Here is a 27,372-nt window from a genome sequence, read left to right as displayed (position 1 = left end):
GCTCAGGAGCAACAAGCACCATCTTGTGAGTGCTCCTTCCCGTGGGCTCCGGTGCTCTCCTGGGGGACTGGGGAAATGCACGGAGATCGTACCGAAACCTCATTTTGCAAGACACTGTGTGGTCATGATCCATGTTTAAGCAGACACTGTGCCAAAACCTGAAGGCATCATCAGACTGATAAGAGAAAGACGTCAATGTCGGAGGGTGAGAACTGCCGTTGCAGCCGTGGCCGTGGGATCAGGAGGTGCCGTGGCCAGGTGTGGGTGGGGACCAGAGTCCCACGCATATTCCAGGTATATTCAAATTTATCTGAATGTTTTTAGCCTAGAAACTACTTTTAAAACCTCCCATGAGTATGCTGTCCTTCATATACAAAGTTCCATAGTGCTTATAGCGAAGTGGATTTATGAACAGAAAAAGACAGGGCACAGTATAAATCTAGATACAGGAAATTACTTTAAATGTCATGTATTCCCATAGCTATATTATGGAAAATATTATATAGTCACTGTTTATATATATTTATAGATTGTAAAAATGTCTCTTTAGCACTGCTTTGTGCTACTGGTACATTAGGATGGAGCCAGTATCATACTGTGTGGGTTTGCCGTGGTACTTAAAGAGTGACCTGGGAGATATTAAGGACTGCAACTCTTTGCAACACACACACACACACACACAAACTCTAAACATTTGGCTGTAAACTCTTAAGTATTTAAATTCGCAAATGCAGCTGCAAGGAGGGGAAACTACTCCTTCAAGTAGATCCCAAAAGCCTGCAGAAGATAAAAATGTCTGCAAGTTGGATTGCTAAAAGCGGAAACCTTGGAAATAAAGACTTCATCGCTATTGCTGAAAACGCACCCAGCCATTGCAGCCAGCTTTGGTTAGTACATAGACTTCATCCCTTACTCTCAGATGTGTCCCCTTGAGGTCTCTATCAGAACAGAGAGATTTCCTAGGAGAGGAAAACATAACCGTAAAGAAATAATATTCCCTGCCATCCCAGGCCTCAGTTCCTTCTGGTAGCTGTTGGTTCACAACAGCTTCTCTTTCCTCCTGATAGTTCAGCCTGTGTTTTGCTGCAGACGGAGGTATTAAACCACTAATACAATAGCTGAACGTGGAGTCAAAATGCAGGGACAAATTATTTCAAACTTTTCCCCACTGCTCTTTCTCCAGAACCATTTTGCTCTTGTTTGGTAAGTCACATTTGCTGGACCAACACCTACCAAGTGTTACTTTATCAGCCCAGCACTTCCTCAGCTATGTGCTGTTTTGCACTGGAAGCTGTCCTGGCTCTTATCTACGTTTAAAAATCGCCCCAGACCAGTTCCTCCCCGTGTCACACATCTCCCCATTGCTCGCTTTTGCCCCAGAGCTATTTGCAAAGCCCAAGGTATGAACTTTTTCCCAGAGAGTCTGACCAAATTTTACAACCGCCTCTGCTGATGCCCTTGCTCCTGAATCGCACAAAAGCCGTGTCCACCTCAGCGCTGGTGCATTCAGACTTTGTATGTTTGGAAGCTGTGAAGTTTCACAGATCCCCCATTTGACACAGACCAGGTTATTGGGAAATGCTTTCTACAGGTGATAACACAGGCTAGCCCTGTCATCCTGCGATGAGTTTGGTGAAGTAATCCATGAGAGCTCAGAAGCTTTATGGTTGCTGGTGGCCTTCCAAAGCAGGTGATGGACTAGCTAAGTATAGCTTCAAAATCCTATTTTAACACAGTTGTCAGGCAGCTGAAATTATGTCTTTCTCAGAGCGTCTGGTCCCAAAATTTATGTTTCTGTCAAGAGATCATACTTTTGTAGTAGTTCAGTTTTTTAACGTCAACTGTCTCCCAGGCTTTCTCTGAACGAAAGCCTTCAAGTCGTTCAATGTGGTACATAATGCTTTAGTACTTTACTGAGCATTAATCAAGATCAGTGGTATTGTGCAATTTACTGGAACTAAAGCTTTTCTTGAACCTTTATCTGAGGGTAAAAGGCACTCAGAAGTCTCCTGGGTTGATGACGGATAGGAGTGAGAAACAAATATCCCAAAGCCAAGAGCTCAGATCAGGATCTCGGCAAACTTAGGCTGCAGCCAGTGTGAGCGAGGCACAGGCTGGGATGCTCCCCTTGGTCACCTGAAGGTCTGCACATTCAAGGGCATCCACAGATTGCTTTAAAAGAGCAGCTCGACTGGAAATGGCTTCTTCATTTTCACGGTTCCTTTAAGGTTTTTTTGCTATTTTTAGAACGCATTTATTGCTCGCCAGCTGCCTTTGACTCCACAAGAGAAGCTGAATGAACACTATTTTCCACTCCCATTGTCTCTCCTTGCTAACTACTATTGCTGTTCTCATACTTTTATGACCGTGGAGTCGGTACTCTACACACACCACCACTCATGGCCCTACTATTATACTTTTGGCAGGAACATGTTAGGTTTTTATGGGAATTAAAAAGCATGAGTGAGAGAGAGAACCTGAACCAAAGACAACATAAAGGGCCTTATTTCTTTGGGTAGAAGCCCAACAAAATTATTAAATACCTCAAAGCAGAACAGAAAGCTCTCTCCAACATGCTAAGCTGAGAGATACCACACTCCAGCAGTTATTTGGTGCCCCAAGGAGAAAGGAAAATATTCCAAGAGGAGATTGCTGTAAGAGGGGGAAGGCTGCTGCCGAGCAGTTGACATTGCCGGTCACTCTAGGACAGTAAGTTGGAGCCCAAGTTGGAGAGTGTTTGTCCAAGACCAGCTGTGTTCGTGGCTCTCCTCCTTCCTCCCACCCCTTCCACTTCACTCCCATAGCTTTCCCGTGCTGTGTTGCCTAAGAGAAAACCACTGAGAATGAACGGCATCATCACTGGGAGCTGGACCCAGGGCATCTGCACTGGGGTGGCCCCAGCCCCGTCTGCAGGCAGAGGGAGCAGAGGGTCCCACCACCAGCTGGGTGGCACTCGGCTCTTCCTCCTGGGCTGTGGAAGGAGATGTCAGAATCCCAAAAGATCAGAAATAGCTTTCTGAAGGAAAAAAGGGCTTAAAAAGAGAGTTAAACCCGAATGTTAATTTTAACCAGGTCCTACTGAACTTTGGTGGCTGGAGCACTGGGGCGTGCGTGCTCCTTGCAGCAGCGAGGAGAGATGAGCCCGGCGCGGGACCGGAATAGCTGTGAAATTCTGAGAAGTTTGGGTTTGGTTCCAAACTTTATCACCGACCGCTGCTGCTGCAGCGGCCAAACCAGTGGCTTTGATGTGAAATCCCAAATTCTGCAAGCATCTGAGTCTGAACATCGAGGGCCGGTTACATTGCCAATAACAGGCGAACTCTGTGTGAGCTCCGAAATAACAGTGTACACTGGGGGCCATGGAAAAGGAGTGAGGTCCTTTTCCCTTCCTGTTTTAAAATCAATGCAGACTTCACCAGATAGTACTGTTCTCTCCTTTGCTTGCAGTACAAAGGTGGTGTTGATGAAACTTTGGCAACTTGGGGGATTGGTAATGGCCCAAGTTTTTTGCATGCCTGGACTGCCAGGTCACACTCAGAATGGGTTGTGTGTGGCTTTGAGGATATTTTCGTGGATCTCTTGTGGCTCCTGTGATACAAATTTAGTGGCCAGCTACGACTTAACCTCCTGTCACTACTGCGAGCGCCCCAGGTTTTCGGTAGCAGTCTCAGCAGAGGAGCCAAGCAGAGAGGAGCCGTGCCGGGTCCCGTGGGGGTCCCGGCAGAACTGGGCACACTCTGGGCACGTCCCTCTGCCCAGGGAACCGTCCCTGCAGAGATCCCTGCTCTCCGGGGGAACTAACCCCATGCCTTTTCTGGCCGCCCCTCTGTACACATGCAGTAGCTGGAGACCACGAGGATGGGAAGTTGTTGCTTCTCAGCTGGGAGATAAGCATCTTCCACTACCATCCACAAACCTCCATCCACCAGTCAAACTCGTTAGTAGCTTAATGAGCCGTCTCGTCAGAGACAGTAAAGGTTACCTAGACCAAGAGTGGTGAGGAACTGTGGGGAGATGGAGTCCCTTGTCCTGGTGCTAAAACTTCTCTGCCTCTTTTTCTTTCCTGTCTATCTCTCCAACACTTCCTTTCCACTCCTTTTTCTTTAGACTCCTCCTGACTTGCTTGAATAGATCCATTTTCCTGAGATCAGTTGCAGCAATTTTGCAGGTTTTTGAAAGCAGGTTGCACCGGAGGCTGGTGGACCCCAGTGTGGTGTCTGCAGCTGAGCACGCTGGATCATCAGCGCAGCCTCGTCACAGCCTTGGATGCCCAAACGGTGCCTCTGTCCCACAGGTTGTCCCTGAAGCTGTGAGGTGACCAGCTAAGGTGAGCCTATCTTTTTTTTCCTTATGTATAAAATACCTGGCTACTACGTGGAGGAAACCAGAAATATCTCATCTACGATGGGTTAAAACAAGATTGGATGTTGACTCAAATACATTAAAATTGTCCTTGGCTTTGGATACAATCCTTTATAGGGTTGGAAAGAAATGTTGTGGATAGCCTCTGTTAAGCACCCCTTCAGAACACGTGTGGATGCATCGATGACAAGTGCAGTTAATCACAGTTGCCATCTAGCTGATCACAGATAAAGATCATCCAGAAAACTCTGAAGAGGCGAGAAGCCAGCTAAACCCGGGAGCCTTTGAAGGTTTTGTCAGACTTCAGTTAATGAGATCAGTGTCTCCTGAATCAGGCTCGGTGAGTTCAGTGGAAACACTGCAGTTGGTTTCACTTTGGAAAGTGTTATTTTCTCCATTAAAGCAGATATCCTATTTATTCCAGGGTGTGACTCAGCTGTGATCAGACAGCATCACTTCCTGATGGGCTCATTTCCCATTCCCACTTTTGACTGCAGCCACCTGGATAGAGCAAGTCACTTCCCAGGCAGTTCAGACACTAAGTATGGGAATGGAAAGCACTTACAACAGGTAAAATATTTTTAAGGAATTCAGGCTCTGTCTTTCCTCCACTCATTGCCTGTCCCAAGGGATTCCTGAAGCACCCTGTGCTTGGTGCTGGGCTGACAGGCACAGCTTTGGGGTGATCCAAGAACGGAGTGAGCGTGCAGAGTAAACATCTCTCAGATAAACAGGGATTTTATTCATTATACGTTTGGGACACCCACTGTGTGGGATGGATTTCCTTACCCAGGAAAGGATTAGAGATCAGCAAGGGGCTTCCTCGTGCGCTGGTTGCTCCAGGAGCTGCAGCCCAGTGGGTCTGGGGTTATCATCAGCACAGCCAGCCTGCCAGGGCTGCTTTCCCTTCAAAGGGCTGGCAGCGCAAGGCACGGCTCGAATTCCTTGGACTATGGATCCGCTTAGAAGGACTTAATAAGTGATTAGGCAAAGCATATGATAAATATGTAATAGATCATTTTGTGCATATCAGTGGAATGTGTTGGCTTGTTTCTAGTCAGTGTTTATGGCAAGGCGATTTTACCTCTAGCAATATGATTAGCTGCTTAATGAAATATTTATCAGTCAGGTTTTACCCTTTGTAAGTGGAATATGTGATGTGAAGTGTGACCAAAACTGCAGAAATTAATTTAACTAATGCCTGCTGTCATCATCTTCTGCTCTCCACCAGAAAACACAGTCATTCCGGTTAGGTTACACTGGATTTGTGTTAGGTAAAACAGACAGGAGTGTAAATGTGAAACTTCTAGAGGTTTACTGAGTGGCTATCACTAATGCCAAGAGTGAGTGAGTTCTTTCCTGAAAAAAGGCTGAGGATAACCTCCAGGACCATCACAGTAAAGACAGCTGAAGAAAAGGTTGCATCCTGCCCAGGAGGAAGGGACAGGGGGTTCTCAGTTACGAGCTGCAGCAGGGGCTAACCCGTCCCTTTGCTCACCATCCCTCTGAGGCAGCATTTAAAAATAAATCACCATACTAGGGAAGGGCATCTGGCTCCAGGTGAAGAGAGAAAATCCTATACCACCAGGGAAAACCCTACACCAGTGGGCCACTGCCAGCCCTTGAAAAGCACATCTTCAGGGGGCAGGTCCCCACCGTCGCCTTCCCGGAGGTGTCGCAAGCATCGGGCAGCTCCCCCAGCACCCCTCGCACCTCGGCAGACCCCGACGGACGCTGTCGGCAGCGTCCCAGCCCCGGGTGAGGAGGCTGGATTTGGCCATTTGATGCCATCCCAGCCCTGCTTTAGCTCCCGTCCCATCTTTCCGCACAGCAGAGGCAGCCCTGGGGATGTGTGCGTGTCCCGGGGGCAGAATGGCACGGCGTGGCAGGGGACCCCCCCGCACGGAGCCCGGCTGAGCGATGGCCTGCTGACAGCTGGATGTTTTGCTTCAAAGCCACGTGTGATTTCTGCGTGGCTTTGAGGCTGGGACATCCCAGCTTCTTCAAGCTGGGACGTCCAGTGCAACATCTCAGCAAACTGGTGGCATCCGCGGGGCGACAGGAAAACAAGGTGACGATCCGCTTTCTAATTATCTTTCAGCCTCTCCCACCTCCCCACCCACGCCCTTTTTGCAATCTAGTGATTAACTTAATTACAGTTCCAGCTCCAGGAGTCGATCCAGCCCAAGAGCAGGAGCTTTGCCAGGAGGGTCTTGCCCCATGTGTCCTGTCTGGGTTCAGCCCAAGACCACGGACACGTACACGAGCAACGCTGGCTACAGAAGCAAACCCCATTGTCTCATGTGGGGGATTTAAGCGCTAACTCCCAGTGCGAGCCAGATGCGTGGGATCTGCTGTATGGAAAGAACACACTGGACGGAGAATTGCAAGAGCTCAATCTCTCCAGCCAGGGATGGGGTGGAGGATGTATTGCGCCCAGGGGGCAAGGGGACACCTTTGGGCTTTGCAGTAGAGGCAATGCAATTGTCCGATTATTGGGAGGATCCCGGGGGTGGCTGCTGCTCCCCCACCCGCTCCTGGCTCCCTCCCTCCCCAGGCAGAGAGCTCATCTTTATTTTCAGACACCATTCACAGCGTTCACTGGCGAGGCTGGCCTGTCCAGCGCAGGCAGATGCTTTTGCTGCAGCTTTTCCCCGGGGACCAGGGTCTGAGCAAGGACCGTGGGTCCGGGATTGGGCCGGAGCCGTGGCCGTGGCCGTGGCTGCTGTGCCAGTGCTGGCGGGAGGTGAGAGCCGGGAGCAGCCCAGGGCCCAGCTGCCCCCAGTGTTCGCTCCCTCATCCCCGGGGGATTCACCGTGGGTACCTCTAGCTCTGCTGCCCCAGTAGCACTGCAACAGGCACCCTAATTAAAAAAAGCAATTAGTGGAGTAACACCAAGGGCTTCCCCTATCCCCCGGGAGACGGGATGCGCTGCCTGCCTTTTGCAAGTGCCCTGTCCCCCTTGCAGGCTCACGCAGAGACCAACCTAAAGCATCGTCCCTTCTCCCGTGCTTCGCTGCAGCGCTGCTTCCCGGCACCTTGCTCGTGCGGACCGAGACGTGCCGGCACATGGGACCGGCTGGGAGCAGCCACTAACACGTGCCATGAGTTACGCAGTCCTCATGGTCTCGTTTCTTGGCACGCGAGGAGGATGGCTCTGGGCTGCCGAGGCTGCTGGGGACCCAGGGACGACGCGCCGGGTGCAGGTACCTTGTTTCAGGCGTTTGCCAGCCGGCAGCGGGCGGTTGAGCGCAGGGCTGCGCACACCTCTCCTCCGTGGGTCTTGCGTGCGTGTTTCTGCTTCCCAGGGGAAAAGCGTCTGGAGGGAGTGGAAACCACAAGGGATGCTGTAAAGACCGCTTGGTTGTTGGAAGTTGGAATGTTTTGTGGTGACATAGGCAACCCTTCTGGGCGGGGGGCACTCAGCGATGGAGGGGTGAAGCGGCATCTCCCCCCATGGGCTCCTGCTCAGCAGCCCCCAGGCGCGGGGGGCTCGGACCCTGCAGCAGGGTCTCGGCAGCGGACCCCCCCCAACCGCACCCTGCTCAGGACCCGCTGCCCCATTCCCGGCAGGCAGGGAGGTTAAGCTGGTCGATGCTTCACCCAGCTTGTAAATGTCACCGTCCCCCCCCGCCAGCCGCCCCCGGTGTCCACGCAGGACACTGGCCAAAATGTCAGACCACAAAGCGGGAGCTGGCTGGGCTCGCGCTGCAGGTGTGGCTGCCCCGCGGCCGCCGGCTCCCGCCCCGCGCGCCCACGGACGGATGGACGGACGGATGGACAGACGGCAGCTCCGGCCGCCACCGCTCCTGACCACGAGCAGGCTTCTCACGGCTTTGTTTTCCTACTCTGGTTATGGTTGCTTTTCTCCAGCTCTCCTCCCTTCTCTCTGTCCCTTGTTGCATTTTGATACGGGAGATGCAGACGCATGGCCGCTTGCAGCGGGGGCTGCTCTGTTTGCAGGCCAGCTCTGCCCGGTAAAACCAGCGGCTGATGCCAAATGACAGACTCTAGCCCCAAAATGCAACTCTATGCAACGCTCTTACGCCGAGGGGCTGATCTGGTTGTCCTGTTGTACCACGTCCCGCCTGAGCCCTCTAGTCCCACCCCAAGCAAAACCTCCTGCCGATGGTCCCGTTTCAGGTACGTGCCTGGTCCCCGCTCCTCTTGGTCAGCCTCGAGCCCTCGCCAATCTCTCAGTGCTCAGACGGGTCCAAAATCTCAGTGTGCTGGTGCTAATAAGGCATGAAGCTCGAATTAGGAGCAAAAAGGAGGAATTTTCATGTGGTGTCAGATGCAACACTTCCTGCAGCTGGCCCTCTGAAGGGCGGCCAAGCTCAATCAAGGGTTGGCTCAGGCTTCAAAACTGGGATTTGAGTTTGGGTTCAGACTTTATACCATGTCCTTCCCCAGAGAAGCAGAGGATGCTGGAATTGAGGGTTTCATCTCCAGGCCAAGTGAAACCCCACATCCATCCTCGTGGTTAACCATCAGTAGACATATCATCACTCAGAAATCAAACTTCCTCCAGCATAGTCTCAGTCTTGGTTGTTCCAAGGAAAATCACTTGGTTTCTGGGTTCACCATAAGCGCAGCAGTGATTTACTATGCTGAAAATGCACAGGGAGTTAATTTTGTTCATTCCGAAATATCTGTATAAGGACTATATAGCTTGTCTTGTTAAGTTCTAAGAAAAACTGGCTGGAAGAATTCTGTTCTTAATTCTGCTGCTCAAGATCTTATTTTAAATTTAGCATCTAGTAGCTATGGATGCTAACTCCTGTTTTTTTCTCTGAGCTGCCTGAGCAAACAGCTTGGGCTGTGTCTTCCCGTGCACACTGTTGCTCAATAACTTAACAGTGCGAGAAAAGCTTGAGATAATAATTGCTATTACCAGGAAAATCCTCCAGTAAATAATAGTTTTCTTATCTGCATGACTTTAGGGCAGGAGAAGATGCTTTCTAGTGTATACTGCAGTGCATAAGAGCATGCAAGGAGAGTTTCAAATGAAAGATCAGAGCAAGGCAAGCTTAAAGCTGAATCTTGTTATGTGCAGATGAGCGGGTCAGCAAAAAACCCCAGAATAATTAGCTGTGGATAACTCGCCACTGGAGTAAACTAGGGAGAGAAGCTGTGCATCTCCACCTCATGCTGTCTGTAGGGCCAGACAGGTCGCTTCTTTGACCCACAGTCTTTAGGCAAAAATTGGGGATTTCTCAGTTCCAGGCAGTGGGTGGCTCTGGAGGCCCATGGACGCTGGGCTGTGCATTTGTCATCCTCATTTCCAGCCTAGAAAGGAGCATGAATCACACGCTGGGATGTGCCAGACCTCGGTAGAAGATACAGCCCTAATTCTGGTCCTCCCTGTCCCAGACAGGGGTACACCGAGGCACCTGCGTCTGCAAAGAGGTGGGCACCGATTCGGTCCTTCCCGTGACATCTGTGAAGCAGGCAGCGTGACCGCAGGCTGCCTGTCAGCAGGCAGGAGCAGGCAGCCGCTCCTGCACTGCTCCAAGGAAAACAGTGCCCTGCCTCGGATGCTGCCGCGGGTTTCCATAACAGTACCCTCAGAGGCAAGGGGATATTTTTTTGAAAAGCTCTTCTACCCTTTCTCAGCTCTGTAAACAACAAACCACCATAAAAAGCATGTCGCAGGAGAGAAGTCTGCAATTTTAACTACCTGATGAAACTCAGCTGCTGCACCGAGCGCTTCGCAGAGTGCTGCCCGCGGAGGTGACACCCACGCTGTTTATTTCCAGCTCCCGAGTGGGCAGTCTAGAGACATGGGAATGTTTGTCGTGCCCGGTGTTTCCACAGCCGGTTTAGGGGAAAGCAGTGGGGTCAAGCTGGCCCACAGGGATGCAGCCGAGGATGCTAGCAATGATAGGAGGCACAAAGATGCCTTGGTTTGTCTAAGTGGAAGAAAACCCCAAACTAAACCAAAAAACTTTGGGACAAAAAAAGGCAGCCTTGTGGGATGCAAGCTTTGCCATCCCTGTTGTGCTGCAGCGGTGCCAGGACATGGGGGCTGCTCATGGCCCCGGAAAAACCGGAGTGCCAGGAGCAGGCTGCAGTGATCTGCTTGCAGGGACTTTGCATGCTGATGTTAATGTTTTACATGTTTGTGGAGTGTCTCCACCCCAATGCAATTCGTAAGACACTTGTCTTAGCTCGGCTGAATTTTAAAAAATTGCATAAATGCACCCCAGTATACACAGCTTTCCCCTTTGAAACCTGGCTGGTCTTAGGGTGCAAACATCCCCTATTCACAGTGCTACACGGGCAGGAAAGGGCTGATCCAAACTGCGCTCGCACACAATAACGTCCTCCAAAACGCCTGATGGTGCCAGCTGCCCGCCCTGGTCAGCAGGAGCCGGTCAGCGAGCCCCCAGGCACAGCTCCAGCTCGGACCCCCCAGGCACAGCTCCAGCTCGGACCCCCAGGGCAGCCGCTCTCAGAAGCCCCGGGCACGCAGCAGCCAGCCTGGAGAGGGGCGATGGATGCAGCCGGGCTCGGGCGACGGGACAGAACCGCCGTCTGCCAGCTCCACGGTTTGGGGAACAGCAGCTGCCATCCCTGCCTGCCACGGCATCCCTGGCTGGGACCCCAATGGGTTTTTATCTTTTTCTTACTCAGGAGCCACGCATTCAGCCCCCACGCTGGGGTGCAGGGTCCCCAGGGAGTAAATGAGCATCCCCTGACTGCCTGCACCATTTGCTGCGCTTTGCGTGGCACCCACGCGTGTGCACCCACAGAGGATCGCATCTGCACCAGGTTGGGTGTAAGCTACAAAAACCCCATTTAGAGTTTGGCAGTTGGTAAACTTTTCCCATCAGTCGGAAGCTTTTTAGAACACCCCGCAGCAAAAGGAGTATTAAGGAAAGGGAAGGGAGGGTGTTTTATGTCCAAGATTTGACCTGCAATTGAAACTCAAATATAAAGGGAGATGGAAATTCCAGTGGAAAATGTACCCAGTTGAGTAGTATTCTTCTGTATAACATAAACATGCCCTGTGAGGATGTGCAGCTGTTAGAGAAGTAACGAGTGACCTCTCTGGGGAGAAAAGTAATCAGAGTGGGTGAAAGCTTTGGGGAGCTGCCAGGCCACGGCTATGGGAACAGCCCTGCGCTAGGTCTGGGGGGGTGTTTGGAAATGCACGGAGGGGTCAGGGTGGTCCATCTCCTGCTTGGATGGTGCAGGGATGCAGAAGGTCGCCTGCGCGACTGCCCCAGGCAGCGTGTGGCAGGGGAGACGTGCAGAAAGCAGCCAAGGTTGTCTGGCACTGAGCTCCAGTGATTGGCATAATTTTGGGGGGGGCTTTATGGCGTGCAGAGTGTCTCTGGTATAAGCGAACAGCTTGGATCTGGAGTTCATCTTCTGATGCACAGACTGGGATTTGTCACGGTAAAGATCTCCCCCTCCTGTCCGCCCAGGCAGCGCAGAATGAGAGCAAACGAGTGAAATAACTCGTTCGGAGCTCCTGCTCTTGTTCCATGACCTAAGCACAGACCAGACAGGCTCGCCGTGCAATTCGGGGACCACCCTGAGCAAGCGAGGGTGACCGTGCCCTGAAGGCTGGTGTGCAGGCTGGGCAAGCTGCCTGCCTGCCAACCCTGGGCTGGGGGTGCCAGGGTGGGAGCTGCACCCATAAGGGCCACCGTGCACCTTGCGCGGGCAACCGACGGAGCTGGCTTCCCCTCGGGGTGGTCGGTGCCTCTCGTGGGACCCAGGGAAGGGTCCTGAAGGGGCACAGGAGCACTGTCTTGCAGTGCCAGGAGGAGATCATGCCCAGCCCCACCACCCTGTCCATGCAGAGGGACACAGGGGTGGAGGAGGAGGAGGTGTGAGGTTGGTGACGAAGGGCATGGGCAGCACTGGGCACCGGTAGGTTGTCCCTGAGCAGCGCTGGGGATGCCTGAGGACTTCTCTGGAGGAGAAGCCATCCAGCCATGGTCTCCGGCGGCGGCTCGCAAAGGGCAGCGGTGAGATCTGCTCTGGGAGGTGCTGCTGGCGAGCTCAGGCTTTCTGTAGAAATAAGGTCCCTGCATGGGCGAGTGCTGGCAAGGCTCGTCTGCAGGTGGGACAGGCAGATATAACTCCAGAGACGTGGGAAGAAAAGATCTGAGGTCAGGGCTGACGCCCAGATTTCAACTCTTGAAGCACAGATCTAAATTAAGAGCCAGAAGCAAGGACAGACTTCATGAGCACAAGCACGTCATGAGTCATTTATGAACTGCGTGTCTAGACTGTTGTGGGCAAAGTGCAAATCTTTGGGAGGACGACTCAGAGAGGACAACACCACACCAGAAATGAGTCTGAAGAGGACAAAAGGGTTTTGGATGTCACCCTGTGAGTCAGTGGTGCGGAGCCAGGGCTGGGGCTCGCACCCTGGGCACAGCAGCCAGCCCGGCTCCTGCACCCTGCAAAACGCTTCACACGGAAAGCCCTTTTCTGCCTCTTTTCTAATCTTTGGCCTCAGGGTTAGCTGTCAGGCTCGGATGCCTCACGCTTGGAAATGCTGCCTACGAGGTGTCAGCTTGGTCCATCCCCCGGCAGCTCCGCGTGCTTTTCCTGGGCAAGGGAGCGGGTCTGGGATGCCGGGGCAGCATGAACCCCAGTAAGGGGGAACACATCCTGCTGAGGGGGTACGCAGGCGGCACGCACCCTAGTAAGGGGGTACACAGCCTAGTAAGGGCTACACACCCTAGTAAGGGGGTACACAGGCAGCAGGCACCCCAGTAAGGGGCTCTGCAGGGGCAGGGGGCTGTGCGAGGTCGCAGGTCGGAGCAGCTTCACATGATTTTTTTCCAGCCGAGCGTCGCGCAGCAGAGGTGCGCAGCAGGGAGGGTTTTCTGCTCTCACGCCAAACCCACGGGCTGCGAGGGCGAGCGGTGGCAGGGAGCTGTGCGGGGCCCTGCGGCCGGGCAGAGGGTGGCAGCTTCTGCACCTGGGCTCGAAGGAGGAAGACGGTAATTGCTCAGTGACCGTAATTATTGCCCTGTGCTGGGCGGTGGAGCGGTGCCCCACGGCTGCAGGGAGCTCCAGGCTCTCTCGCTCGGTGTGATGGATTCCCTTCTGTGCTCCTCAGGTTTCCAGCCTTCTGGAATAGATGCCTTTTTCACATCAGTAAGCAACTCTGTGTGCAGTGTTATTTCAGTCACCGGATCACTCTAATCGCTGTTTTTCCGTTCTGCTCTCCTCTCATTTTTATCTTTCTCTCTCTGCTGGCACCACTCTGGAGGATGCAATTTTCTGCAGTGATTTCACTCCTCTTAAAGTGCCTCTGTCTCATCCTGGGAAGGGTCAGACCCGGCGGTTTGGGAAAGCACAAACAGAAGGGCAAAGGGGGCTCTTCTGAATTCACTTTTGAGTTAGTTCTAAGACCCAGAAGAGTGGGTTTTGTTACCTTATTAAAACAAAGGTTAGGCTTTAAGCTGGACCATGGATGTGTGTTAAGATACCGTGCTGGGGTTAATAGAATAATATTTAGCACTGGCTGTGTATTAGCTATTCTTGAAAGGAATTCATAAATATTAAGCATGGCACTCTTTGAGGGCCTGTGTTAGCCTTTAGCTGCCATGTTTAGCAGCTGGGCAAACGAAGCATTTTTTTTTATGCTGTTTTCCTTAGTGTGTGAGCAAGCTTTTAGAAAGAAGAGAAGGGCTTCTGGTGGGCAGAGTTTTGTTACCTTCAGATGCTGGGTACTCTGCACCCTGCAGACCTGCCTCTGCCTCCTGCCCTGGCTGAAGTCCATTGCTGCCTCCGACCCAGGCATGAAGCGTGAGTCCCTGTCCCTCCATTAAACACGTTACACTTACAGCATTTAGAATATACAAAATCTGCAAGTCACTGGTTGCTTCTGCAACTGCTCTGCGAGGCCTCAGCGTCTGCTTTTGTTCTCCAACAGCATTAAACAACAGACACTGATGTTGGAAACAAGGCAAAAAATAGTAACTGCCATTACTGAGAAATACTGAGTCAGGCATCTTTCTTCTTTAACAAATGGGGAGAGAGGGAGGATTACTGCATTCATGAATGCCACACAACACGCCGGGGCAGAGATACCATGACAAAGCAATAGTCCCTCTCTCTCTCGCTGAACTGGTTTTCAACAAATTCTTCTGCGAAGAGATTTCTATTGTGAGCTGTTTGAAAGACAAACCCAGCCAGGCCTCCAGCCCAAACGATAATCACTTACAGTTCTGCAGTGGCAGAAAAGGTATACAGCGTTTCTAAAAATGCCCCCATCACGAGTTATTGCCCACCATGTTCAGGAGGGTGATGCTTTGGTACCCAGGGTCAGCCGTGCCAGAGCAGCCTGTGAGGGTCAGAGCAGGTTCACCAGGCACCTCCCTGGAATATTTGTTCTTGGTTAGGTTTACTAAAAGGGTTTGTAAGACACAATGCATGTGCTAACATGTGTCTCAAGGCCCTGGTTGTGGTCCCTCTCTCTCTGTCGCACAACAAATATGTCCCGGCATACATCGCTCTTCAGTGTGTTTCTGGTGGCAGCTGGCTCGTATGAAGAAGTTCAGGTCTGAGGCTGTCTGGCAGAAAAGCCTTGAACCTCCATCCCGCAGCTCTGCCCACGCTGGGGCCGTGCCCGCTGCCCCTCGCGTTGGCTTTCTGCTGGCACCCTGCTTGCGAAAGGTGGAAAAATGCTTCCCTTGGGTCTGCTCCAATGGCAAATTCCTGGTGGCCCTGACTCTTTCTGGGGGCTGATCCTGAGCCTGTGCTGGTGCAGGCTGTGGTTAGAGGGATCCCGGTGATGGTTGGGCTTTACCTTCTGGGAATTTATCTGTAGCTGGTGATAGGTTTGGTTTGACCTGCTGTTAATGCTCATCTTTCTCCACCATTCCTTCCAATCCCTTATTTCCAAACCCTCATTTAGAAGGGAGTACATTCATCTCATCTAAACTCCTGCAATTTTGGGGGGTTATGAAATTAAGGATGATTAAAAGGGGAGTTATTTAATGCAATGGGTGAATCTACTTGGCATTCCTGCATCTGGCATTCCTGGGGTTCTGGAGAGGAAGGTGCTGCTCCTGCAGCTGAGAAGCTAGACCCAGCTGCATTTTCAGGGTATTTTCAGGGGTCACTGTGCAATTACCCCAAACTGGTGTTTAAACAATACAGGGCGAGGCTGACACCCCCACTCTGATGGGAGTTGCCCCGGGACCTCCAGGGCTGCCGGGGGTCAGGGCATGGCCAGCCACCTTCCCCGCGCCTTCCTGCAGCTCTTCCCCGCTCCCACGGCCTCTCGTGATGGGTCGCACGCTGAAACGACGCCAGGCTCCGAGAGGCAGCAGCTCTTGTTTGATAATCTTATTTCCCGCTAAGCAGAAGCCAAACGCTAACAGGAGTTTCTATAGTATGCGTGTGCTCCCGTGCGTTTATTTCCTCGCCCCCCCTCGCCCTCCAGCCAGCAGACCCGCAGCGGCGCGCAGGGATGCGGCTGCAAGCAGCCGTGCCCGGCACCGCTCCGCCGCAACTGCCGCTCCCGGAGGGTGAGACAACCGTCCCCTCTCCAGACACGAGTCCCGGGCTCTGCCATCGCTGGCACCCCGAGCGGAGGTGGTGGTTGGACCTGAAGGTGACACCAGCATTTGGGAAGTGGCAAGTCTAGGGAGCCTGCGAGGGTCAGAGGCTCAAGAGATTTGGGCTTAGAAAAGGCTATCGGAATTGTACCAGCGTGTGCAAGTCCGCTGTTCTGTTAAGGGCAAAAAAAGAAAAAAACAACAACATAGTTTATCTGGCTCTTAAAGGGGTGCTTGCTGTTCACTTTGAAGGTGCCTCTTCACCCCTCCTCCTCCACCCAAACCATCGTCAGACGTTTGCTAGGAGAGCTGGGATTCATGGGCAGGGGTGCCTGGTGTCCCGCTGGGACCTGCGTCTCCAGTGCACCCGGAGTGGGTCGGCTGGACCCGAGAGGGTCTCTCGTACGTAACCAAGCACGTGGCCAGATTGTACCTGGAGCCTGGCAGTGGTCTCGGTTGGAGCCTGCAGGGCATGGGACATGGGATTTGGGGTACGGGACGTTACAGCTGCCCCCCAGGATGCACGTACCACCGGTCACCCTCCTCAGGCACACGGTGGTCTTCAAAGCCTTTGCCAAGTGCCTGAAAATGGACAGACTCTGGCCCAGCACCACGTGAACTGCCTGACCCCGACAGCCAGGTCTCGGTGGGACAGCCGGCTGCCAGCCTACACCGCTGTCGGCTGTGCCAGCAAATGCCGCTCCTCGCCCCCGAAAACTGCGCAGCCGCTTCCCACGGCAAACAATCCCAAGGAAATTGTATCTGTCCTCTGTGGAGGAAAATCACCCAGCATCCTCCAACCCTGCAAGTTCGGCAAATGGAGGCAAATATTTGCAGAGAAAAAAAGACTCAAGGAGAAGAGCCCGAACTGACCACTGCCGGACAAAGTGAGTAAGAAATAACCCCCGTCCCCATCCCCGTGGGTGCGCGGAGCCAAGGGGAGGGTGGTGCAGCGCAGGTGAGGGGTTTTACTACAAGGGATGCTGAGGGCGTGCACGGCCGCCCCGGCACCCTCACGAGCGGCACCCACAGCAAACCTCAACCTGAGGGTGGTCGTGGGCACCCCGAGAGTGGATGCAGCCACTTAACTAACTCTATCCCGGCTGAAACCAGGACACACGGCCAGCCTGGGATCCACAGGCAGCACAAGATCGGGACTGACTCAATCACCAGCTAGCAATTATTACACCATTAAAATAAAAATCGGTGATTGCTTCCTCGCTGAAAAGTTACAACTTACTTTCTCTAATTAGTACCCTAAAGCTAGGCTTATTTCCTGTTGAAATGCGTGTGCTTGTGGTTCAGGATTGCAAAGTCTCTTAAAAGTCCTTCTTGGTGCTTCCTCCCCCAGGCTGTGGCTCACGCAAATATGGGCTGGCTGAGAAATGGATGGAAGCATTTGCGGTTTGGTTGGGTTCCTGCGCTAATTAAGGGCCACATCCAGCATCTTGAAGCTGGTGAAAACCATCCAGCTGAAAGGAGGCTGGTTTCTGCCGGGAAGGGGCAGTGGCGCTTCCAAAACGACCCCAGGAATTTTCCCTGCAACAGGTAGACACGGCCCCGGAGGGGAGAAAAACCTGTGAGTGCAGAGGAGCGGGAAAGGTCCTTCCTAGAGTGCTAAGTTCTGTTATTATTTTACTTTCTGACTTGGCATCACAGGAGAAAACAAGTATTTTAAAAGGTGCTTGAAATTCTGATTTTGGTCTCTTCTGAGTGCATCATTGGAAGCACACTGAAATAAGAGGAGAGAAACTGAAATAAAACTGCCGCAGCTATTATCCTTATGGGCCTTGTGACTTAGCCCTAACTCCTCATTACAACTATGCTCTGAGCTGCTAACTGCTATCTAAGCCAAACCAAAGATGCCAAATATAAAGACAAATTGCTGCAAGCTCTAATTGCCCCGGCTGGGCGGGCGCAGGTGCTGTGCACGGCCGAGCCCCCGCACGTCCCCGCTGCTCCCCTTCCACCTCCCTGAGCATCTTGGCTTGTTCGTGCCATTTAGCCAAGGGGAAAATGCAGATAAAGCAGACACAGAGGCAAGAGCTCCCCGTCAGCGCTGCGCCCGAGGACAGGGGTCCTGGGCACCGCAGGGCTTCGGCTCGAGGAGCAGCGGGCAGGAGCCGAGCCATGCAGCTGACGGGGAATAAAGTGGAAGGAGCTGTGGCCAGCTGCATGATGAGCTGCCTCGGTTGGGAGGAAGATCAAGGTCTCAGGAGTGGGAGGAAGGCCAAAGTCATTTGGGGAGCTTGGGAGGGAAAGTCTATCCCCTGAGCTGGGGTGGAGCTGGGAAGGAAAGTTTATCCAAAGGACTTGCAAAGCTCTGGGTCTGGCTGGAGACCTCGGTGGACCCGAACTCTCTCCAGCCCTAATCCAAAGTGCATGTTCCTGCGCATCCCGAGTGTTCGGAGCGGCGGCTCCGGCGGCCAGAGGAAGTGGGGCCGAGCCGGTGTTGCGGGGAGAACAATTGGACATTGTGCTGCCTTATCGCCACCGAGCCCAGTCCTGCCCTTAGGAGCCGATTAAACTTTAGACCCCTGTTTGTGCAGATTCTTCCCGAACATCTCACGCGATCGCCGCAGGGCTTGAGAGCTGCCTGGGCTCCCCGTTACCGTTGTTCACAGCCCATCTCCCAGCCACCGCGTCGGGTCCGGCAGCCCGTGGGGACAGGGGTGATGCTGGGGTGCTCGCGCGCAGCTTTCACTGGAGCAGGGAGCAAACCCGGGAGCTGGGGAGTGCCGAGGGGATGCTCCCACCGGGATGGCTGTGGCAGCCATCCGGAGGGCTGCTGAGGGGGCCGGTGGGGTGCGCTGGGAGGTACTGGTACCTCTGAGTGATGGGCAGGGGGGCGGCAGCTCAGGCACAAGACCCTGGGGGACCTTCGACGTGTCACCCACACGGCAGCAGCACCCTGGGCCATGTGGGTCTCAGCCGGTGCTCGGCCTCCGAAGCCCCCGCGCAAGGCAAGGGGCACGTGCCCAAAGCGGGGGGCTGAGCCGGCTCGGGGTGCGTCTGTGCAAACGGCACAGGCACGGAGCGGGCTGTTGCTGGGTGTCCGGACAGGAAACCAGGCAAGTTGTACAAAATTAAACCCGCTTTGCTTCCATCTTGTCTTGTTCAACCATCGCTTTTACTCATTTTCTTCTTACCTCCCTCACCAGCACTTCCCAGCCTGGATCCTGACCCCTCCCTGCTGGCTTGCGTGGCCCCGACTGAAAGGACCCATCCCAAATACTGCTGGGACCGGGGACACCAGAACAGCCCGGGGAGCCGTGGCTCCAGAGCCGGAGGAGGAGGAGGCGATGCTCAGCGCTTACCCCTTTGGGCAGGAAAAGGTCTGAGGGAGCAGAGGTTGGCTATGCACAATTACTTCTAGTAAGATCTGAACTTACAGAATCCTATGCAAGTTGAAAAATATTTTTCAGTAGGACTTGGGTGTCTGGCTAGAGTAGGCCCAAGGACTTTTTTTTTTTTTTTAAGGAAACATTTTTTTTTTTTTTCATCAGAAACAAACCATTTTATAGTGCTGTGTCATTTCAACAAACTTCCTATTTGTTTGGGGTTTTTTAATGGTCCAAACATTGTGTTTTGCTATTTAAAATGTGTTTTTTTTATATTCCGATTCAAATTCTGATCCGGGCTTCCGCCCAAAGCTTTAGGTTAATTCGCAGTAATTCCAAGACTGCCGTTTGCAATAACACTCGTGCTCTTCGCAGCCTTCCTCTCCCCCCGGCAGCAGCGCTCTGCAGCCACTTGCGGGCTTCGGGCTTTTTTTTGGCCAAGCCAGGTGGGGGGGCAGCACCCCTGAAACCCTAAAGCCGGCCCTGCAGAAGGGACCTGCCCCCCCCCGTCGCCCCCAGCCCACCTCTGCGCTCCGACCCCCCCCTCCTCCTCCAGCCCCCGCGGGTGTCCGAGCATCCTGCGGGGAGCCGTGGGGCCGGCAGGACACGCGTGGGCAGGCTCAGCCCCGCTTCCATCGCCCCCGGGGCTGGGTGGGGGGGACCCCAAGTCCCGCCGCTGCCCGCGACCCCCCCCGCCCCCCCCCCCAGCCCCGGCACCTACCGCCGGCTCCGCGCTCCTCCCGGCTGCGGCTCTGCCGTGGGCGAGCGAGGGGAGAAAAGGGACCAAATCCCGAGAATCGGACAAACCCGCCGCCACCACCGACAAGGGAGACGATGCTGCAAAGCTGCCTGGCGGCGGCGGGGGGGTGCCGGCTGGCTCCCACCCCTCCCGGGGCCGGGCACCTGCGCTGGGGGGGGAGCGGGGGGGGCGGGTTGCGGGCAGCTGCCGGCGCTGCCCGGCCCGGCGGGTCGGGGCTGGGGCGGGGGCGGGGGCTGGGGCTCCCCCCGCCGGGGACAGCGCGGGCTGCGGCGCGGTGGAGGCAGAGAAAGGGAAAAAAACCCCCCCCCAAAACCCCCAAACCCCAACCAAACCCCCAAAGCCGGAGGAAAAGCCGTGGTTTCTCTTCCTGGCTTTTCTCCTTCCCACCCCGGCGGCCCATGGCGGTTTGTGCAAGCGCCGGTTATTTCTGTATTTCCCCCCCCCTCGCCCCGGGGAAGGCAATAAAGCCCCTGGCCGGGGGGAGCGGGGGGTCTCTGCCCTCCCCTTGGGGCAGCCGGGGAGAGGGGGCTCGGGCACCCGGCGTGAGCCCTGGCCCCCTGCTTCGGGCTGCGGAGAGCTTGGCCTTAAAAGCCAAAACGCTCTCGGGAGCGCTGTCAGCCTGATAAAACAGGGCTCCGGGTCCCCAAGGACGGGAGCTTGTGTCTGGTGCTGATGCCGGCTCTGCACCGGGGCCTCGGCCTCGCGGGGAGCTGGTGGTGGGCTGGGGGGGTGCTGGTGGGGTGCCGGTGGTGGGCTGGGGGGGTGCCGGCGGTGGGGCGCAGGCTGCACGGCGTGCGGAGGCTGCGTGTTAGCCGGCTGCAGCGTGGAAGAAGCAAGTGCGATGACTTCACAGCTTGGCCTGCCTCCACGAGTGCTTTGATGTGGTGTTTAAGCTGTGTTATCTAAGGCTCGCTTAGAATAGGCTTTTAGTTCCGGCTCACATGGAGTCCGTGTATTTGGACAGGCAGTCCGGACTGAAAGTATACTGAGCGCAGACATTTTGATAACAACATATTCTAGTTGACTGCAGTTAACAGCAGCTAGCGGGGATGGCTCCTAATGCATCCAACAGCACAGGTAGACTCTGGGCCTTCCTAGCATATCAATATTCCTTTTTTTTTTTTTTAGTTTGAACACGCCCACACGACATTTCCTCCTGGCATTTCAGCCACATGTTGAAAATAGAAGGAAAAAAATAAGAAAGATATAGCCAAACATTTCTGAATCTCAAAAAAAGAGTGGCCCTGGCTTTGGTTCGGCCTTTCCCGGATGAAAGGCATGGGGGTTGTTAGGATATGGGGAAACACGGCTCCATTTTCTCACGCGATGGAACATCCCCCTTGTTTCAGAGCTGCAGGGAGATCGCCCCCCCTCCCCGCACCCCCAGCCCTCCCCACCGCTTGCCTGCCTCTCCTCACACCCCTGTTGTGGTCGGAGCTGGCAGCCCCGGTGCTGTGTGAGGCACGGGGCACCACTGATGGTATCCTGCCAAATTTAGTGCTGTGTCCTTTCTGCCCGTCCTGAAGGCAGCCGTCCCCGGGACGGAGCCAACAGCGCAGAGCAAGCATTTGCTTCAGCAGCAGCAGGCTCCTGTGCTCGTCACTAGAAAGATGAGCAGAAAGTCCCCGCGCTGAGAAGTGCCTTGGCCAAAGCCCGGATGCCGACAGTGCTGCAGCGGTCCCCGGGCCCTGCTGCTGTGCTGCCCTGCGCTGAAAGCCAGCGAGGAGGGGGGTCACCACCTTCACAGCCAGCTCTGCCTCCTCCTGCCCTCCCCAGCCCTGCCTGGGAAGCCCCGATTGCAGCAGATGCCCCTGTTCTTTCCCAGGCTCTCGGGATGGCTTTTGATGGCTCCTGCTCCGGTCTGGGGTGAGGAACTTCCTCACCTCGCTGCCTCGAATGTCCATGGGCCTCCTTGGCTACGAGTCCCATAAATAATATACACTTCTTGGGGTTGTTTGGAAGCGCAGTGGATAATTAACCATAGAGCCGCTTTCTGCCCCGAGGAAGCAGTAGGTGCTTCTCTCTGCCCGGCACCCAGCCGTACGCAGGCAGTGCTTGTGCGGGCAGCTGAGCCCCAGCACACGCTGCCCCAGCGGCTCCTCTTCCCCCCAAACCACCATCATGCAGCAGAGATGACTTAGGCAAAACTTTCAGCAAGTTTAAAATGAGACCCACAAGATCCCCTGGGTCCCAGGCTTTGGTTTCATCCTTCTTGGAGCTGTATTGCTGTAATGGCTCAGCAAGTGCCACCAGCCCAGTACAAGCTGGGAACAGCACTGGAGTGGAAAGTCCCCCCGCTTCTGCCTCCCTGCCAGCTCCCTGCCTCCGAGCCCGGAGAAAGGAAAAGGAAACCCCAGTTGTTCCCCCAGCGACACACACCCGGCCGAGCCTGCAAACTTGGCCAGGAATTCAAGAACCAGGAACGCGCATTGCAGACCATTTGGGAAGGGGTTGCAAAGCCCCCGCGAGGCTGCGGCTCTGCCAGGACGCCGTGCCCGGGGGGGACGACCGGGGGATGCTGGAAGAGGCACTCACCTGCTGGCTCAGGGTGCACGGAGCTGGGCGGTGGTGCGGGCAGCAGCACGGTGGAGGCAGCTGGGAGGCAATGGTGCTGACCTGCCCCGAGGCAGGCAGGAGCTGCCTGGGGTCACCCTGTCCCTCGCCCCGCTCTCCGGGGGCCAGGCAGCTCCTGGAGGGACACTCACCCACACCCGAACGCCCGAACACCACTCACGGGTGGCTCCAGAGCAAGGCAGCGTCCCTCAGATGGGCGCAGGCATCGGGGCTGTGCCGGATCCCAGGCAAAAGCTGGCATCGGCCGGCGGGCACCGCGGTGCACAGGGACCAAAGCGGCACCGTGGGCTGCTGGTCTGCACCCACATAGGACAAGGAAGTATGGATAATCCTTCGCCTTGCTATTTTTTTCCTCTCATGTGATCTTGTTTTTGGACTGCTATTTTGGGGCTGGACTCCAGCCCAGGTGAAAGACAAGGATTTAGTGCAGCCTGCCTCCCCATCTCTCCCAAAGGGCCTCCCAGGACCTCTGCCTGCCTGCCCGGAGGATAGGGTTAAACCCTGCTGCCGGCTCACGTTGGGGGTGTGCTTCCCAGCCCTTTCCCTTTCTTGCTGCAGAGCCATTTCTAGCCCCAGACCGCTTCTGTGTGGTCAGGGGATGAGGGCAAACACGCCATGCCCGGCTGCCCCTCTGCCCCGTCCTGTGGGCACCCCCCGCTCTGGGTCCCCCAGGGCTCTTGCTAGGACTCGGCACAGCTGCAGAGTCCAAGTCTCCCCAGCGCTGTTTGCCCTCTTTCTGCCTGTTTCCCCCCTCAGAAACAGCCTGTCAGGAAGCTGACGGGAGATAAATAAAAAAAATGCTCGCGGCTTGCAGCAGCCTTGACATAAGCTGTTGTGAGGCCTGACCCCACAAACTGCTCATCGTCCCTCTCGTGCGGGTTGCGAGCGTTCTACCAGTGCTTGGAAGAAATGGGCATGCATGGATACTGGGGAGGCGGGGGGTTGCTGGGGGTCCCCCCATACGATGTGTGGGAGGCCAGACCCCGTGCTGCAGCGTGCACACGTCCTGTCCCTCCCTGCCCTGGGGCCTCCTCCTCTGGGGACGGGTCCTTGGGGACACCCTGGTGCCTCTGGCCCCACATGCTCAGCACTGGCAGGGCTGATTATTTTTATCCCATTTATGTCTTTCAGCCCTCTGGATGAAAGTTGAAGGGTGCCAGTGGGGTGCTGGGGAAGGACAGCTCGGTGGATGGCAGGAGTTACCCCTGCGTGGGCAGGAATGGGGCAGAAAATGAATGCCTGGGATGCGGCACTGTGTCTCGCCTGTCACCACATGCACATGTCGCATGTGGACGCATCCCTGCCCTTTCATGGTGGGTGGCGGGAAGAGTGGATGCTATTACGGCATATTTGATTCCCTAAATTGGGTCTTTGCATGAATAAAACTCGTTAAAGGTTCCTGTGCTGAAGACCAGAGGTGCCCGTGTAATGGGGCTGATCCTGCTGGGGACTTTCTGCACTGTGTAGTTGGCCCAGGGCAGGGACAGGGGCGAGGGGGCTTATTGCAGCTGGGAGAGGGTGCGTGCACAGTCACACCTTTGCTCAGACAAGTTGGAGTCCCAGAGAAACCTGTATTTCCCCTCTCCCTAGGAAGTGTCCCCAGTTCAGCTATTTCTATAGCTGAAGCCAGTTTCGGCAGCCGGCACTGAACTGTACAGCACCGTGGGCAGGTGGCACACAGTGGCAAGTGTTGAGTGAAGGACGGGACCCATGATGTGAAACTTTAATCAGAGGTAGGTAAGATTTGGCTTACAGAGAAGTGGGTTATTCCAGATGCGTGCTACATCAGTGAAAAATTCAGGTCCAAAAATTAGAAACCACTCCTTTTTCAGCCTATTTCACAATCTTTACATAACACATAAAATTGTTTTCTTTTTCCTGCTTCCCATTAACCAGTTTTATGTGAAATAAGGAGTTGCTCTCTGACACCTATTAAATGCTCTGCTGCCTCTCAGGGTGGGGTAGGCACTCGTTCCGTGTGAACACCACCAGGGTAAAAGCTTTTCTTTTGCACTCTCTGCAGATTGGAGTGTTTCTGATAGCAGTGGGTAACCAAAAGCTCCCGCGAAGCCGCTTCTCCCCGTTGGAAGAATCGCTGTGTGGGGCTGGACGGGAAAACGATGGCTTTAGAAAGGTGCTGGAGGTTTTTAAGAGGGGACGGGACGGGTAAGAGGAGGGAGCAGAGAAAATCTTGCGGCAGCGGGAGGCGCCGCGGCCGCCAGGGGGCGCCGCGGGGCCGCAGCTGGGCACAGCTGGGCACAGCTGGATGCGGGGGGGGCGCAGCTGGGGGACGCGGCGCAGCTGGGACAGAAGCGGGAGTGGGCAAAGGTGGTGGGGCGGTATGGCACAGAAGAGGGGAGCGAGCACCGCCGGGGGGGCACAGCTGGAGCTGGGGCACAGCTGGACCCCGGGCACAGCTGGGGTGGCTTCGGCACAGCTGGTAGCTGCGGGGTATGTGAGGCCCATGCAGGTGAGGGTGCTCGCGGCTGCAGCATCCACAGCTGGAGCACATCTGGGTGGCAGCAGAGCTGGCAGCTATGGCCCAGCTGGCCGCAGATACAGCTGGCATATGCACATCTGGCGGTGCACCCACCTCCGGGGGCCCGGGGCCCAGGTTACCTCCGCTGGCTCCCAAAACCTGCTGCAGCTGCTCTGGGCTTGGGTTTACTTCCTCTGTGACCCGGAGGTGGTGTCAGGCCTCTGCTCTTTCAGGTTGCGGCTGAGGTAATTAGGAAGGAATTGAAGATAGGCAGGAAGACTGTTTCTCATTAAGATCATCTCACTCACCCTGACTTCTGTCAAAACCAGTCACTCTCCCAACCAGACACGCAGTAGAGTAATTTTGTTTGTCTTTTCTGTGGTCTTGCATGTTGCTCTCAGTCCTGGCTCATTCACCAGGATCCCTTTGGTCTTTTCCAGTCACCGTTTCCCAGGAAGGATCACCCCCTCCGGAAGAATGACTCCCATCCTTTGTTTTTTAATGGATGACTTTATATATTGAAATGACTGCTGTTTACCTGCACTCAGCACTAGTTTAGAGTCAAGAGCTGATTCCCAAAGGACTCTCCTGGATACACTAACCAAATGAGGAATCTTCTCCTGTAATTACATTTCTGGGACAGCAGACATTTTCTGATTCTTTTAATATGTGCCATATTGCATTTGTTACAAATCAGATACATAACAGAAGCCCTATTACCTTAAAAGTACTGCTGTTATCAAGTACTGACTTAATTACAGTTTTATCTAAAAATAGATCAAGTTAGCTTGACAGAATTCATTTTTCCTACTCCCCTGCTGCCCGGTGTTGTTTCCTCCCTTTGGTTCCTGCTCCATCAAGCCCAGCATCAATCCGCTTCCACAGCCTTTTCCCGAGAACAGGACCGGGCTGGCAGGCCATTGTTGCCGAGAGCCCACCAGCGCGCTGCTTTCCACTTGTCCCAGTCTTCCAAAACTCACCGAACATAAACACAAAGAGCCCAGGAGGCTCCTTGGGGCTCAGGTTATCCGGCTCTGGCTGCTTTTAACCTTTCTGACTTTGGGAGCTGCTGACACCCAGGTATTTCCTACGGACAGGGAAGCAACGCATCGCCCACTGCCTTGCGCATCTGCACTTTGCCATAGCTGCTTTTGTTTACAAAACCCACGCAAGGTAAGGCCCGTAGCTGATGTCTGCTCGTTATCATCACTTTCCTCTTTCCTCTGATTGTTATGTGGTTTCCATAGCTTTCATAGCTGCCCCTACTTCCCAGGAAGCCAAGCCAAGGCAGCTTTCTTCCCGCTTGGGAAACTGCTTTGTTAGCCCGAGCGGTGTCCGTCACCGGCAGTGGTGGCTCTGAAAGAACGGTGGAAAAGTACCATCTACGCACAGCCCCGTCGGAGCATGCATCGCTGGAGCTGTCCTGGCTGGTCCCCGTGCCGTGCCTCTGCTGGGCGTGCTGGGGGGGTCACGGTGCGAGTGCCGCAGCTCCCGGGCTGGAGGAAAACACCATGCCTGGGAAGAGCCGCCTTCTCTGGACATATCCTATGCAATTTCCCACTGCCTGCCAGTGTCTCCCATCTGATGAGAGGGGACTGCTGCAGGCTCATCCAGCTTTGGGAAGGGCTCACCATGCAGCAGTCACTTCCAAAGCGGCACAAAGAGCTTCTCAGGGGAGCACCGTGGGGCTGTGCTCTGTCATCTTCACCCGGTGGGCACCGAACACCCCCAGCACCCAGCCCAGGGCCACGGGCTGCACCAGGCATCAGTCCAGCGCCCAGAAGGCCTGGGCAGCAAAAACCTTAAAATACATTTTTCTGCATCTGGAAAGCGTGTGACACCGATCACCAGTCTTACCACTTTCATATTTTACTGACTGGTTTTAATTTTATTTCCCACATGTTTGACAATGGAAACAGATTTTTCTTTCCTTGTTTTGGTGTAAGCAGGCTGCAGCCCGCGGTGCCGGTGGGACTGTGGGTGCTGGGTGCAGGCGCTGTGGTGGGGCCAGACCTGGCAGGACCGCGCTGGACCCCAGGAGGTCACATGGATGTACGGACTTGAAGAAGCCCGGCTCTTTGTATGTGTGTCACTGGTTGATCTTTCTTCTTTTGCTTTGCTGCCTAAGAAGGTTTTTCCTCCCTTGCTGGGTGTGCGGGAGGGGAGGGAGGGCAACCCGGGGACACCGGCACAGCGGCGCATTCTGGGACATGAGGTCTGCTCATTGTGGCATTGGATTTTCTGATCTGAACCCCAGGAAGAAAACAAAACTGGGGCTTCAGTGTCTGGGGGCTGCTCCAGGAGATACCTCACTGCCCA

At 54.6% G+C, this 27,372-nt stretch overlaps 1 protein-coding gene and 1 long non-coding RNA gene across 6 annotated transcripts in view; one reads left to right on the top strand and one right to left on the bottom strand.

Annotated features, from left to right (window-relative positions):
- The window catches only part of FGF1 (fibroblast growth factor 1), a 31,548-nt gene extending 8,643 nt beyond the window's left edge, over window positions 1-22,905 (bottom strand). The window contains exons 1-2 of one of the 5 annotated variants that reach the window (XM_075056349.1): window positions 22,536-22,905; window positions 7,573-7,681 (exon numbers count right to left, since the gene is read on the bottom strand). The gene's annotated coding sequence lies outside the window, so the exon portion shown is untranslated. Of the gene's footprint in view, window positions 1-7,348; window positions 7,488-7,572; window positions 7,682-19,961; window positions 20,182-22,535 lie in introns of those variants that run through there. The other 4 variants (XM_075056345.1, XM_075056346.1, XM_075056347.1 and 1 more) reach the window with 4 other exon arrangements.
- Window positions 1,476-26,209, top strand: LOC142044182 (uncharacterized). Its single transcript, XR_012654238.1, has 9 exons — window positions 1,476-4,702; window positions 4,787-4,932; window positions 7,331-7,568; window positions 16,152-16,786; window positions 17,251-17,478; window positions 19,061-19,234; window positions 24,165-24,307; window positions 24,598-24,708; window positions 25,494-26,209. It is a non-coding gene; the product is annotated as an uncharacterized LOC142044182 (long non-coding RNA).
- The last annotated feature ends 1,163 nt before the right edge of the window (window positions 26,210-27,372 follow it).

This window comes from Buteo buteo, chromosome 24 (assembly GCF_964188355.1).
Source record: "Buteo buteo chromosome 24, bButBut1.hap1.1, whole genome shotgun sequence".
Lineage (NCBI taxonomy): Eukaryota > Metazoa > Chordata > Aves > Accipitriformes > Accipitridae > Buteo > Buteo buteo.
Note: the sequence above shows the minus strand (reverse complement) of the source record. Positions and strands in the feature narration are given on the sequence as shown.